The sequence below is a fragment of the Bos javanicus genome, chromosome 24 (assembly GCF_032452875.1).
Source record: "Bos javanicus breed banteng chromosome 24, ARS-OSU_banteng_1.0, whole genome shotgun sequence".
Lineage (NCBI taxonomy): Eukaryota > Metazoa > Chordata > Mammalia > Artiodactyla > Bovidae > Bos > Bos javanicus.
In genome coordinates this window covers 50,593,022-50,607,370 of record NC_083891.1, presented here as the reverse complement: position 1 = coordinate 50,607,370, position 14,349 = coordinate 50,593,022, and the positions used below count along the sequence as shown (strand labels likewise).

The following is a 14,349-nucleotide window of genomic DNA, read 5'->3' as shown; positions in this document are numbered from 1 at the left end:
CTTGAATGTATTCTCCTTGGTGTTTTTCATGTATTCATTAGTTTACACTGGAAGACTGCTACTTGCCAGAATTGAAAACGTCCTTTAGCAAGAGTTTCCCCTCTCCCTAGCTAGTGTTCCCTGTTCTAGGTGTGGAATGTGTTGCTTATGCTCCTCCTCTCCGAATGTAGCTTTTTTCTTTAAATAAGTGTCACATTATAGTACATCTAGAGATTTGGCTAGTTTTAGATTATATAATTGCATGTTTATATAGTTGACCACATAGTCACAGTTAATCTAATATGAATAAAATAGTGATTTACACATATAAATGTTAACTAACATCCTGAACTCAACTTAGACTTAGTTTTTATCCTTTGTTATAGATTGTCCTTTTATCACCAAAACTATAAAACTAATTTTTTCTAGTATGAAGGGGCGAGTTTTTAACTTTTAATTCTGAAGTACCTTCTGAAAGACTTTGTGGTTGATTAAAAAAAAAAAATATTGCTCCATTAATGAAAATGACTTTGCTGACTAGAATAAATTGTTGCTGTTTGGTAAAAAGCAAGAATAAAGACACTTCTAGATTGTTTTACTAAAACCAAAATTCTGTCCTTAATACTTAGAGGTATTACACAGCCATAGGAAATCTTTCCATTATAAGTTTTGAACAAATTCCCAGGCTGTGCTAGATAACTCTGGAATGTATAGATTTGGTGATGGGCAGGATCATTGCCCTGTGGAATTATTTCACTCATTTTAGGATTAGCCTCCAGAAGTATGAAAGTCAAATTATTCGACTCTGTTGTCGTTTTACAATTCCGGCATAGACTGAGAGGTGAATATGAATTTTAACTTGCACATAGTATAAGGTCAAGATCTTTCAGAGGACCTTGAAAATAATCTCCAAGGCTTTCCTTGCCAGAGGAAGCCAAGACTTTGTCTGAAATTAATATTAGCAAAACTGATAAACACACATCCAAGGTCTCCATCTGAACCTGCCTTCCCTCATATGCCTACATCCGTTTTCTTGTTTAAGGAAGTACCAGGAGAGGGGCTCCATGAACCCCGTGGACCAGTGTTATCAGGGAATTGTTGCACCATACTGGATAATCTGCAGTGTGGATAATCAAGGATTAGACAAACCTGTTGAAAACTTGACATTATTCATTTACACGGCCTTAGAGGCTAGATGCTAAGCTGCAAATGTGAGGATCAGATAGCAGCTTAGTTATAATGATATGTGACTCTTTCTATAAAGGAATTTATCAAAAGTATCCCCTTGCAAAATAGGTTTTTAGCAAGAGTGAGAAAGGCTAGAAGAGTTAGGTTTAGAAAATAGGTACAGGAATGTTATTACACTTCAAATTATTCTTATCAGTGGATGTGTTAGCATAAAAAGACACGTTCTCAATCTGCTACCAACCTCCCCTCAAATATTCTCCCTTTCTCGTTCCAAAACTCTGTACAAATAATGCAGGATAGTGATATTTATAATACAGGCATAGCTCTGATATACCGTGAGTTCAGTTCAAGGCCACCACATATAAAAGTTATTTATACTGGACTGTAGTCTGTTCAGCCTGCAATTGCTATTGTATCAAAGGAACAGTGTACATACCTTAATTTTAAAATACTTCATTGCTAAAAAATACTAACCAGTACCTGAGCCTTCAGTGGGTCATTATCTCTTTGCTGGAGGGTCTTGCCTCGATGTGAATAGCTGCCGACCAAGGTGGTGGTTGCTGAAGGTTGTGTCATTTTCTAAAAATACAATAGAGTTTGCCACATCAATTAACTCTTCCTTTCACAAAAGATTTTTCTGTAGCATGTAAGGCTGTTTAGTATCATTTTACCCCCAGTAGAACTTCCTTCAAATTTGGAGTCAATCTTCTCAAATCCCATGCTGCTCCATCAACTAAATTTATGCCCTATTCTTAATCCTTTGTCGTCATTTCACCAGCCTTAACGTTATCTTCGCCAGGAGTAGGTTCCATCTGAAGAGACCTTTTTATTTGCTCATCCATAAGCATCTCCTGCACTCAAGTCTTTATCATGAGGTTTCAGCAACTGAGTCACATCTCGAGGCTTAACTTCTGATTCTACCCATCTTGCTGTTTCTACCACATCTGCAGGCAGTTCCATCACTAAAATCTTGAACCCCTCAAAATCATCTATGAGGGTTGGATTCACCTGCTTCTAATTTCTTAATGTTGGTGTGTTGACCTGTTCCCATGAATCATGAATGTTTTTGATGGCATCAGGAACTCTTTCTAGGTTTTCAGTCGACTTTGCCGAGATCCATCAGAGAACACACTATCCATGGCAGCTATAGTCCTAATACGTTTGTCAAAAAATTAGACTTGAAAGTCGAAACTCCTTGACACGTGGGCTGCAGAGTGAATGTTGTGTTCATCTCATTGTACAGCTTCCATCAGAGTTCTTGGTTGACTAGATGCGTTTTCAATGAGCAGTAATATTTTGAAAGGAAACCTTTTTTTTTTTTTCCCCTGTCAGTCTCAGTGATGGGCTTAAAGTATTTAGTAAACCATGCTGTAAATAGATGTGCTACCATTAGCACAGGCAGAGTAGATGTAGATGATTCTTAAGGACCCTACGATTTTTGGAATGGTAAATGAGTGTTGGCTTCAACTTAAAAGTCACCAACTACATTAGTACCTGAGAGAGTCAGTTTGTCCTTTGAAAATTTTTGAGACCAGGCATTCATTGACTTCTCTTTAGCTAGGAAAGTCCTAGATGGCATCTTCTTCCAATATAGGGCTGTTTACATTGAAAGTCTGTTCAGTATAGCCACCTACATTGGTTACCTTAGCTAGATTTTCTGGATGAACTTGCTATTTAGCTTCTACATCAGCACTTGCTGATCCACCTTGCACTTTCATGTTATGGAGACAGATTCTTTCCTTAAACCCCATGAGCCTACCTTGGCTAGCTTCAGAGTATTTTTCTGTAACTTTCTTAACCCTCATAGAATTGAAGAAAGTTAGGGCCTTGCTCTGGATTAGGCTTTTTGACTTAAGGAAATGTGACTGGTTGGTTTTCCTTCAAGAACTTTTCGCTCGGAATCACATTTGACTAACTGGCACAAGAGAGCCAGCTTTCAGCCCATCTCTGCTCTTGACGTGCCTTCCGCACTACATCATTTCTAGCTTTTTATGTAAAGTTCAAGTGACTTCCTTTCACTTCAACACTTAAGAGGCCACTGTAGTGTTATTAATTGGCACAATTTCAAAATTATGTCTCCAGGAATAGGGAGGCCCAAAGAGTGGGAGAGATGGAAGCATTCTTAGTGGTGGAGCAGTCAAAACACATTCATGAGTTAAGTTTGCCATCTGTTATAGGCACAGGCCATGGCACCCCAAAACAATTAGAATAGTAACATCAAGGATTGCAGATCATCATAACGGATAAAATAATGAAACAAATACCACAAGAACTACCAAAAGGAGACATGCAAAGTGAGCAACTGCTGTTGGAAAAATGGTGCTGACAGACAACGCAGGATTGCTACCAACCCTGAACTTATTTTTTAAAAGTGCAGAGAAGTGAGACGCAATACAACAAGGTCTGCCTGCATCTTGTGAGCCTCTTTTCCATTGTCAGTATACTTTCATAGCATAGTTTAGTGGTTGCAGTAATACTGTTTTATGGCTATTCCGTACCTGAACCATTTTCTATTAGCGGGTAAGTAACTATAGGCAGTGGAGCACTGATGAAATAGGAAAGGACATTGAGAAACCTAATAAGGAGATTCCATGGAATAAAATTAAAAATTGTCCTCTTTAAACTGCCGGCCTTCCTACTTGAGTGTCACAGAGTAATTACTCCCAGTAAGTGTCTTCAGCTGACCACATGAAATAATTGAAAGTTATGAACGTTACATTTTCTTGCCATTTGGGGATTTTCTATACTGTTTCCATATTAATGTTTTATCTGGTTTATAAGAAGCATTTGCACACGAGTGCAAGAGTCCTTCCGTATCTCTTGGCTAGGTATCTTTAACAGTAAACAGAGCTCAGTGATCAGAGCTCAGGATTGGAAGGCAAAAGAGGAAAACAGTTGGAGAGGAACTACTACATTTTTAGGCCCTCGAGGTGTTTTTAGAGGGCTCATGGGAAACGGAGATGTTTGTCACCTGACACCTGAGGGAGTCCTTGCTGCCTTTGTGATTAAAATTATAAATCTTCAATTTTGCAAGAGCGTATGCAAAAATACTTTATTAAGTATGAAAATCTTAAGAGCTATGATACTCAGCTGAAAACACAGCAGTGAAAAGCCGCAAAGAACTGGCTTAATAATCTTGCTCGTTTAAGAAGAGACAGTAACAATACTGTAAATCAACATACTTCAATATTTCAATAAACTAAAAAAAACAGACAGCAAAGGCCAAGAATATATAAATCTTTGTTCAGTGCCTACCAGCAACATTTCAATATTTACCTAAAGCATCTAGCAGTGTCATGCGTAATTTACTGCATGTATTAACTTTGAACACCAAGATGGGAAAAATCACCATCTTAAAGGATGCACAAAACCTCAAAACACAGAGGTGACCTATGCCGAGACAGATGAGTTCTGTTAAAGTGGAATATTCTCCTTGGTATATGTGCTGCTGAAGCAACCACAGGATGTTCTTGGAGAAGTCAACAATAGCCTCTATTCAAAATGAAAATATGAGGGTTTTTTTTTAATGTGATCCTGGAACTATATGAATATAACGATTATTTAAAATGAAAATAAATTATAGGTATTTCCCTATTTTAAAACACCGAGGTTCATATCTATTCCATGACATTACGGTGGAATTTTTTATAGGATCTGTTACTGTAATTTCAAGGGAATTACCAAAGGCATTTTAACAAGAGAGCTGAGTAGTGTAGAGGTTTCAAGTCTACTTGAGTCATAGACGGAAAATGCTAACGTATGGAAATTAGGCATTGTACTTTAAAGATAAATCTAAAACTGAGAGCTAAGATTTCTACAAAGGTTGAGGGAATACTTGATAGCTTATGGACTTCACTAATGTTAAATATTTGTAAATTACCTAGATATAAAGCCTCTGAGGTTTACTATTGGGTGACAATTTTTAAAATATGAGTAATAAAACTAGTAAAGAGCCAAACCAACTACTCTTAAGAAATTGTTATTGGAATTCTTGGTAAAGTAAGATTTTCTGAAAGCAAGATCACAGAGAAAAACTGGAGACACGGACTGTTTCATTTCTTCCACATTGGTGGAGTCTACTATAAGACCTTACTGTAAATTTTAAAAATTTTGGTGTGAAAGTAATTATGTGGGTTTTCTTTTAAAGTGGCTCTTAAAACTACTTTCTTGCTAGTGGTAAAGAACCCATCAGCCAATGAAGGAGACATAAAAGACAGGGGTTCAACGGGATGATCCCCTGAAGGAGGAAATGGCAACCACCCGCCCACACACTCCAGTATTCTTGCCTGAAAAACCCCACAGGCAGAGGAAGCTGGTGGGCTACAGTCCATGGGGTGGTCCCCAAGAGTCGACGTGACGGAAACGACTTAGCACACTTAACACCTCAGTTAAGGACTTTTTTTCCTCCTATACTGAGAAAAACCAAGAATGGACTGTGAATGGGTTTTTGGTTGTATATGGATTAAAAAGCAACTTTCCTTTGTTATTCTATACATTGCTGAATGTGAACTTGGAAACTACACATTGTCACCCAATGGCATGGCTGAGAATGTTTCTTTTTAATTCTGGTAGTTGCAGTTATCTTGAAGCCGGACATACCTTCCCAAGTCTGTCTTTTCAGTACACAGATGAAAGTTCTCAGAGAGCCACCATCTCACTGGAAGTGAAAAGAACAAACTCCAAACGTGTCTCATTTTCCTGGCCTGTTCCCTGTGGCTTTTCGTGAGCCACAAGAGAACCAGTGAGATCTTATTTTCATGTGACTGTGGTGAGCACTCTTGAGTCAGAATCATATTTTATGTGTTCTCTTCCCAAGCAAGTGATGTCTAGTGCTTTGGGGAAAATATGCCCTCACTCAAAGATTCTATTTGTGGTCAAGGATGACAGAAATGTTTCCTTTACTTTTACTCTCTCTACTAGTAGACAAGTCTTTCTAAAGGTTCTATTCCATTTTCCTCAACCTTTTCAGTCACCTCCCGTCAGCCCTCGCACCTCCCTTTTTTAACCTTCCCCCAGGAAACGGCATCCTTCTGCGATCCTTTCCACTGCACCTGCCATTTGGGCACCTGTAGGCAAACCCTGCCCAGGTGGCTCAGTAGTGAAGAGTCCGCCTGCCAGTCCCGGAGACCTGGGAAATTCGCTTTCAATCCCAGGGTCGGGAAGATCCTGTGGAGGAGGAAATGGCAACCTGCTCCAGTATTCTTGCCTGGAAAAAAAGTCCCATGAACAGAGGAGCCTGGTGGGCTATAGACCATGGAGTCACAAGAGTTGGATATGACTGAGCGCACGCGCGCGCACACACACACACACACACACACACACACAGGTAAACCCTTCCGGCTAAAACATGGAATCAATTGAACTGCGAGTTTCTCTCAGAGGCCTTTAAATCCAAGTTAAAGGACAGAAGGGAATTGGGTGTGCCCCCTTTTAGGGGTGATTTTTGACTGATCATGGCTGATTTTCAGTCATTTCCCATGTTTTCCTGGTCCGTGGGGAATTGCTCCTGGACTGGGCCTACACAGCCTATTTTCCAGCTTTGGACTCTATTTCAATTCCAGTTCTCTTATTTTCTGGCTTCGATAAAGGCCATCTACTGCTATGCTTGACAGATTATGTACTTTGAATCTCATTTTCCTTGTTTCCGTAAAATGGAAATGATTTACCTGCATGAAATTCAAGTAAGAAACTAAGACCTGGAGACACTGCGAAATCATGTTCCCTCCTTGGCAGCATCCTTCTTGTTCTTTCGGCTCTTTGTAACACCCAGCATGACCCTGAAAGAAAATGTTGAGGTGCTGCTGAGAGCAACGTGAAGTAAAAGTAAAGAACCTTCGGATTTGAAAGCTCAACCTTTAATTGAGTGACCCAGTTAATACAGAGTGAACTCAGGTGCGTAATCTTAGTTAATCTTGACCACAGCCCTAGGGGTAGGAGCTATTATCTCCATTTTGCAGAAGGAAAAAAAAGCTGAAGCTTAGGAATCTAAGTAACTGACTTAAGATAAAGATAAAAAACCCCAAATCTAAAAGCATTTTCAGGAAGATTTCGTGGGAAATGTCTCATGAGTTTCTTACAACTGCAGCATGAGCATTCTTCACAGAACACAATGGTCCTCTAATTCCTGGGCATGCCAATCAAGAAATTTCAGCAGCACTTCTTAATATAATTGCATTCATTTGTAAATATTCTCAAACTATCATGAGCATGAAGGACTTGGACTGGATTAAGGCTCCACATTTTCTTTTTTTAATTTTATTTATGGATTTTTTGGCTGTGCTGGGTCTTTGTTGGTACCTGGACTTTCCTCTCACCAGCAAGCAGGGTCTACTTTCTAGATGTGGGGTGAGGGCTGCTCATGGCAGTGGCTTCGCTTTAGAACATGGGCTCCGGGCTGCATGGGCTTCAGTCATCGTGGCACGTGGGTTCAGTAGTTCCTGGGCTCTAGAACACAGGCTTAGTTGCTCCGCAGCATGTGGGACCTTCCCGGACCAGGGATCGAACCTGTGTGTCCTATGCTGGGGATTCGTCATCACTGAGCCACCAGGGAAGCCCACCGTGTCTTCTTTCAAAACTGATCTGTGGACTCAGGCTGGGCACTAAAGTGCTCTGACAAGCACGTGGAATGTCAAAATTGGCTGAAACTGTAGTCAAACCCAGGGATGGGGGAGCCTGGTGGGCTGCCGTCTGTGGGGTCACACAGAGTCGGACACGACTGAAGTGACTTAGCAGCAGCAGCAGTAGTCAAACCAGGATTTACACTTTAGGTTTTTAATTTCTTCTTTAAGACCATAGCCATGAGCAGATACTGGCCCAATCAGACAACTGTTGACCTTCTGAGGAATTAGTCTTTCCAGAATCATGGAAACTTTCCTTTACTTACAGTCTCTTAGTATGTAATTTGTTTTGTCCTAGAAAGAAAATTTTTAAAAATGGGAGAGAGGTCTCATCTATTTCACTACTGTGTGATGCCTTTTTTTTTTTTTTTCCTGGACCACATTTCAATGCCCAGTTGCTTTCCCTTTCTGACCCTCTAATTTTTACTGCTTTTTCACAATTTTCAGCTTCCCAAAAAGCTATTTGAATCAGTCCACTGAGTTTTAATTCTGAATCCAGTTTCTCTGACTTAACCCTGTGAGTGTTAACCACTAAAAGTGTCCTAATTGAGAAGAGGGTTCCATTTTCAGGGATGTGTTCAAGAGATTTCATCTGCTGCCAAATCCGAGACTTGGGGGACCCATTTGCTTCCCCAACTCCACTCGTCTGAGTGGGCTAGCCTCAGCTTCACCCTTTACATCAGGGGCTTTCAACCTCAGCACTGTTGATATTTGGGGCTGGGTAACTGGGACCAGGGGGTGGGGGTGGGGGTGCTGTCCTGTGTGTTGTTGAGTAGCAGCCCTGCCCCCCGCCAGTCAGATGTCAGTTGTACACACACACACACACACAGAGTTGTGACAATCCAAAATGCAGTCACACATTGCCAGTGGTACTCTGGGGTGCAAAATTGCCCCTGATTGAGAACCACTGCTTTTTGTTGTTGTTGTTGATAATTTCGTTCTATTGGAGTACAGTTGATTACAACACTGAGTTAGTTTCAGGCGTACAGCAAAGTGAGAACCACTACTTTAGGAAAATATTTGAGTTTATTAAACATTCAACCAAGCCCTCATCTAGCCAGTCAACTTGAGCATGACATTCTATGGGCAAGTGACGAAAAAAACATTTTTAAATGGCTAAAATACCCACTGAGTTCCATAGGGTAAGCGTGCTACCAAATGTCCCAGGCCAGAATACTAGAGTGGGTAGCCATGCCCTCCTCCAGGGGACCTTCCCAACCCAGGGATTGAACCCAGATCTCCTGCCCTGCAGGCGGATTCATTACTGTCTGAGCCACCAGGGAAGCCCCATTTTGTATACAGTCACATTTAATCCTTATACTCTGTCGGGGAAGAAACACCCTCCCCCTTACAGAGAAGACCACCTCAGATGGACGTACTTGCCAAGATCACACGGCGAGGGCCAGAACCGGCATTTGGCCCAGGTTGGTGGGACTCTGACGCCCGCAGTCTTCACCCCTCTCTGTTCTGTGCCCTTGCTGACATTCTAATTGAGACGCCACAGTTGGCCAGCCTTCCTGAGCCTCAGGCCCCCTTCTTACAGGGCTGTCTCCCCCTTTCCCAGTCCTCTGGAGGCCTCTCTGCAGCCAGGCCCCAGACGACTATTCCCTAAGGGCTGGCTTGAGAGCTAACCAGGTCGGTCCTGGACCGCCCTCACCACCGAGCACACGCTGACCATCAACCTGGCAGCTTTGTCAGAAAACTGCCTCAGAAATCTGATGAAAGACACTATATTCTTTGTGGAACGAACAATGAAGAGCTAAGCTGCCTACCTAAGAATCCATGTTCTGGGTGCCAAGAATTTTTTTTGAAAACTTAGGACCTGCACCTCTCTGGGAAATCTCATTTTTCTGTGGTTTTTCCATCTATCCCTGGTCCCGTGAAGGAAGCATCACCTCCAGGCCTCAGTGGGGGACGTAGCGGGGGACTTTGGGAGATGCTGTCTTACCTTTCTTTACCAGGGTTTTGAGAGGTATCCTTAGATCACTCGCTCCCCATTATCGAAAGATGGAAAAAGCCACCCAGGCGTGAGCCCTGGGTCCTCTTCGGCAGACCTGTACCCAGCGTCTTGGGCATGCTGTGCAGCTTCGAGGCCATCTGGAGCTGACCCCGCAGGACATCCTCACCCTCAAGGGTGTGATGTTCACACCGCTTTGATCTGGCAAAGCTTCCCAGTAGACTTGTCAGTGTATCACTGAGATCTTGAAGAAATCACTAGCTCGTCTGCAAAGAGACCAGAAACTACCACTGAGGGAGTACCTTCCAGACCTTTCCATCGAAGAACAAACACCCTTGAGCTGGCATTGCTAATTCTATCTGAACCTTAAAGCCACCTGAGAGCCCTTTTAGACACACCTCCCCCTTAAGGTCCCGATTCAGTGGCTATGGGGTGGGCCAGGTGAGGCTGCATGGAGGCGACGGAGTCGGGTGTTCCCCAGGGGTGGGGGTGTTCCACATACTCTCCCATGCCAGCCTTGTTAAACCACAAGTCCGAAACCTCCCTGAAGCTTTGTTCACAGATCAAGCTTTACTCTTGATCTGTGAACAATCTGCATTTTACAAACATCTTTATTTGATAACTGAGGCTCAGTTGCTCAGTTATGTCCGACTCTTTGCGACCCCATGGACTGTAGCCCCACCAGGCTCCTCTGACCACGGGATTTTCCACGCAAGAATACAGGAGTGGGTTGCCATTTCCTTCTCCAGATATTTGATATTAAAATATCTTAAATTACTAAACTTCTTGCATACACTTCCAAGAGTAAAATCGATGAGCCTGGAAGCTGTTTTATCGCGTATCACATACCTTCCTCTGAGGCAGGTGGGATCCAGGTCTTTACGATCCCTTCACGCTCTTACCATGTGAGAAGTTGCATCATGAGATAAGTGAATGACTGTTGGCCCCCTTCCTTGGGCCTCTGGGAACCCCTTTCCTCATTTGAACCAGTGCCTGGACTTCCCCAGGGCCAGGTTCTTGATTCTTGAGGGCTTCTGAGGCTGCACAGGTAAAAGAGGAACAAGAAGTTCTGCTTGGGTGACAAAAAACATATTTTGACCAAGAAAGATGACACAGATGGGGAAAACCCTGACCGTACAGCAAGGGACACTGAGCCCCAAGCCAGGGAGAGAGGCTTCCTGCTCCATAGTCCACACACGTGGAGCTTCTAGCACCTCATTCAATGCCTCACTTTCCATTCATTCCAGAACGAGTTCCTTATATATTATCTCTGACCCTTCTGCCGGTCCCAGAGGCAGGGTGGAGACCCGGTTCTGCAGAGAAGGAAATGAGACTCAGCGAAGCTTCCAGAACTGGAGAGCTGGAGGCTCCGAGGCCAGAAGCAAAGCTTGGGGAAGCCAAGACCAGGCTGTACATTTGGTTGGAACAACCTCGCATGATGCCAACCCAGAGCCTCCCTCTCCTCCGGACATTTGCAGTGTCCAAACACTCTCTGGATTCACAGCTTATATTAATTATGGTAAAACAGAGCCCCTGGGTGGGAAATGTTTTCTTCATTAAAAAAAAATACCTGTCTGTTCTGCAGTGTTCATAGCAATAGACTCTCCTGGACATCCGGACATCCAGACATCGTCACTCCGTGTCACTGAGCCCTGCAGGGACGGGGCGTGTCACACAGGACAGGACGGTCTGTCACCTGCTGGGTTGGGCTGGCCCCCTGGGCAGGTTCAAGCACTAGAGGAGACCCAGCTTTGATCCCTGGGTGGGGAAGAGCCTTGCACGTGGAGCTGTCAGCGCACAGGGAGCTTGGCCAGCCCAAGCCCTGTGTGAGTGCAGAGCGGGACTCACACACCATTTCACAAAAGGGGGAGGCCATGAGGAGAGGAAAAATGTATCCATTCTGAGACTCCCCAGGCAGAGACGTCAGAGAAAGAGACGTCAGAGAAAAAGCCGTCAGAGAAAAAGCCGACCTTCAGCGCCACAGTCCAGTTACTTGATGGAAAGAAAGTGCAACTGTTACATGTACCCCGGTGTTCATCACAGCACTGTTTACAATAGTCAGGACATGGAAGCAACCTAGATGTCCATCAGCATGATGGACATCTAGGTTGATGAATGGATGAATGGATATGAAAGACGAATGGATAAGAAAGCTGTGGTACATATACACAATGGAATATTACTCAGCCATTAAAAAAAATGCATTTGAATCAGTTCTAATGAGGTGGATGAAACTGGAGCCTATTATACAGAGTAAAGTAAGTCAGAAAGAAAAACACCAATACAGTATATTAACACATATGTATGGAATTTAGAAAGATGGTAACGATGACCTATATGTGAGACAGCAAAAGAGACACAGATGTAAAGAACAGACTTTTGGACTCTGTGGGAGAAGGCAAGAGTGGGATGATTTGCAAGAATAGCATTGAAACATGTATATTACCATATGTGAAATAGATCACCAGTCCAAGTTCGATGCATGAAACCAAGCACTCAAAGCCGGTGCACTGGGACAACCCTGAGGGATGGGAAGGGAGGGAGGTGGGAGGGGGGTTCAGGATGGAGACACATGTACACCCGTGGCTGATTCATGTCAATGGGCAAAAACCACTACAATATTGTAAAGTAATTAGCCTCCAATTAAACTAATAAATTAGACTTCCCTGGTGGCTCAGATGGTAAAGCATCTGCCTACAATGCAGGAGACCTGGGTTCAATCCCCGGGTCAGGAAGATCTCCTGGAGAAGGAAATGGCAACCCACTCCAGTATTCTTGCCTGGAAAATCCCATGGACAGAGGAGCCTGGTATACTGCAGTCCATGGGGTCGCAAAGAGTCGGACATGACTGAGCAACTTCACCTTCAAACTAATAAATTAATTTTTTTAAAAAAGAAAGTGCAAGTGTTAGTCACTTCAGTCCTGTCCGACTCTTTGCAACACTATGGCCCGTAGCCCGCCAGGCTCCTCCGTCCATGGGATTCTCTGGGCAAGAATACTGGAGTGGGTTGCCATTTCCTTCTCCAGGGGATCTTCCCTACCCAGGGATTGAACCTGGGTCTCCTCTATTGCAGGCAGATTCTTTACCATCTGAGCCACCAGGGATCTTGATGAAGGGTCAGATAAAGAGAGCAGCTCAGTTCGATCAGGTTGACCCGGGCCGGGGGGTTCTGGTTAGGGGAGGGGATGACAGGTCCCACCTGCAGCCATGCTCTCAGGGCCCATTGGACAAGGCCAGGCAGACGGACAGGGCTGTGCAGGTGGCAGCTGAAAACTCTGGGCAGGATGAGTCCTCAGGAAGAATGCCTCCACCCCCTCCCCGTGCCCACGGCCCTCCCACTAATGTGTGTCAGCTGGGCCTGGCCTTTGGCCTGGGGGAAAGTCACAGAAAACAAACCGTGTCCTACTAGCTGGGTCTTCCCCTCCCGCTCAGGTCTCCCCTAGAATTCAGGAAACAGGACTTCAGTGCATTCTTCTGATGCTGATTGAATTCCTTCCTTCCGGGCAGCTTGGTGCCCTCTTGGCACAACGGGAAAAGGAGTAGGAAGGCTTCAAAATAGCACACAACTCGCCAACGGGCCCTGCCAACATGGGCTAACTATTCCAAACCAAAAAATCCAGGTGATACAATTTGTTCCAACTGTCTCTGGCACAGACTCAGGTGAGGCCTGCATTTTTAAGAGCGCACATGTTCACCGGGTAGAATGGAAAGAAACCAGTGCAAATGCTGCTACAGGCTCTGGGGTCATCGCAGCGTGTGGTTGCAAGTCAGACTGCAACCCCCTTTGGTGTCCAAGGAAAATGTGGCTGTCACCCACTCCTGGCCTCAGGTCCCCTCAGGTGACGTGTGGTCATCGGGTACCATTGGAATCAGCTGTTTCTGGGAACCGGAAACTATGACAGCCATAAAAGGAAGCCTCTTCCTGGGGCTGTTCTTCAAGGCGTGTTGGGCAGCTTCTAGAGATGGCTGTCACAGGCCAGTCTCCTGGTTGCAAACAGTGTACTGGAGACACATGTTCCTCATGAATAATCTCTCCTGAGACTTTTGAGAGGGCCAGTGTCATGAATACAGAACACTTATTTACAAAGAACAGTTTTTAATCACTTTATTAGTTACTCTGTCTGTTATAACAAGAGAATAGTGAGCCATCCTGGACTAGGTCGCCGGACCGTCCACTAGATTCACTCCATAGCAAGTGAGTAACTCAGATCTGTGCCCCTGCAAAATGGCAAATACACCAGTTGAGGACCAGTTGAGGACCTTCCAGGAATGGCTACAAGGCCAGCTGTACAAATGCCAAGGATCTACAACAGTCTTGTCATCAAACCAAGGGTCTCAATCTGGGATGAGAATAGCGTGGATACATCTGCACACAATCTGCCTGCAACGCAGGAGGCGCGGGTGCAATCCCTGGGTCAGGAAGATGCCCCTGGAGGAGGAAACGGCAACCCGCTTCAGTATTTTTGTCTGGGAAATATCATGGATGGAGGAGCTTGGTGGGCTATAACTCAAAGGGCTGCAAAAGAATCGGACGTGACTTAGCAACTTAACAACAACACCTGCACACACCTTCGCTCCCCTTGCCTTGGAGGGAAGCAATGTACCTT

The 14,349-nt window shown here is 44.1% G+C and overlaps 1 non-coding gene across 1 annotated transcript; it reads left to right on the top strand.

Moving 5' to 3' along the window:
* Window positions 1-12,404: 12,404 nt before the first annotated feature.
* Window positions 12,405-12,477, top strand: TRNAC-ACA (transfer RNA cysteine (anticodon ACA)). Its single transcript has one exon. It is a non-coding gene; the product is annotated as a tRNA-Cys (tRNA).
* Window positions 12,478-14,349: the final 1,872 nt, after the last annotated feature.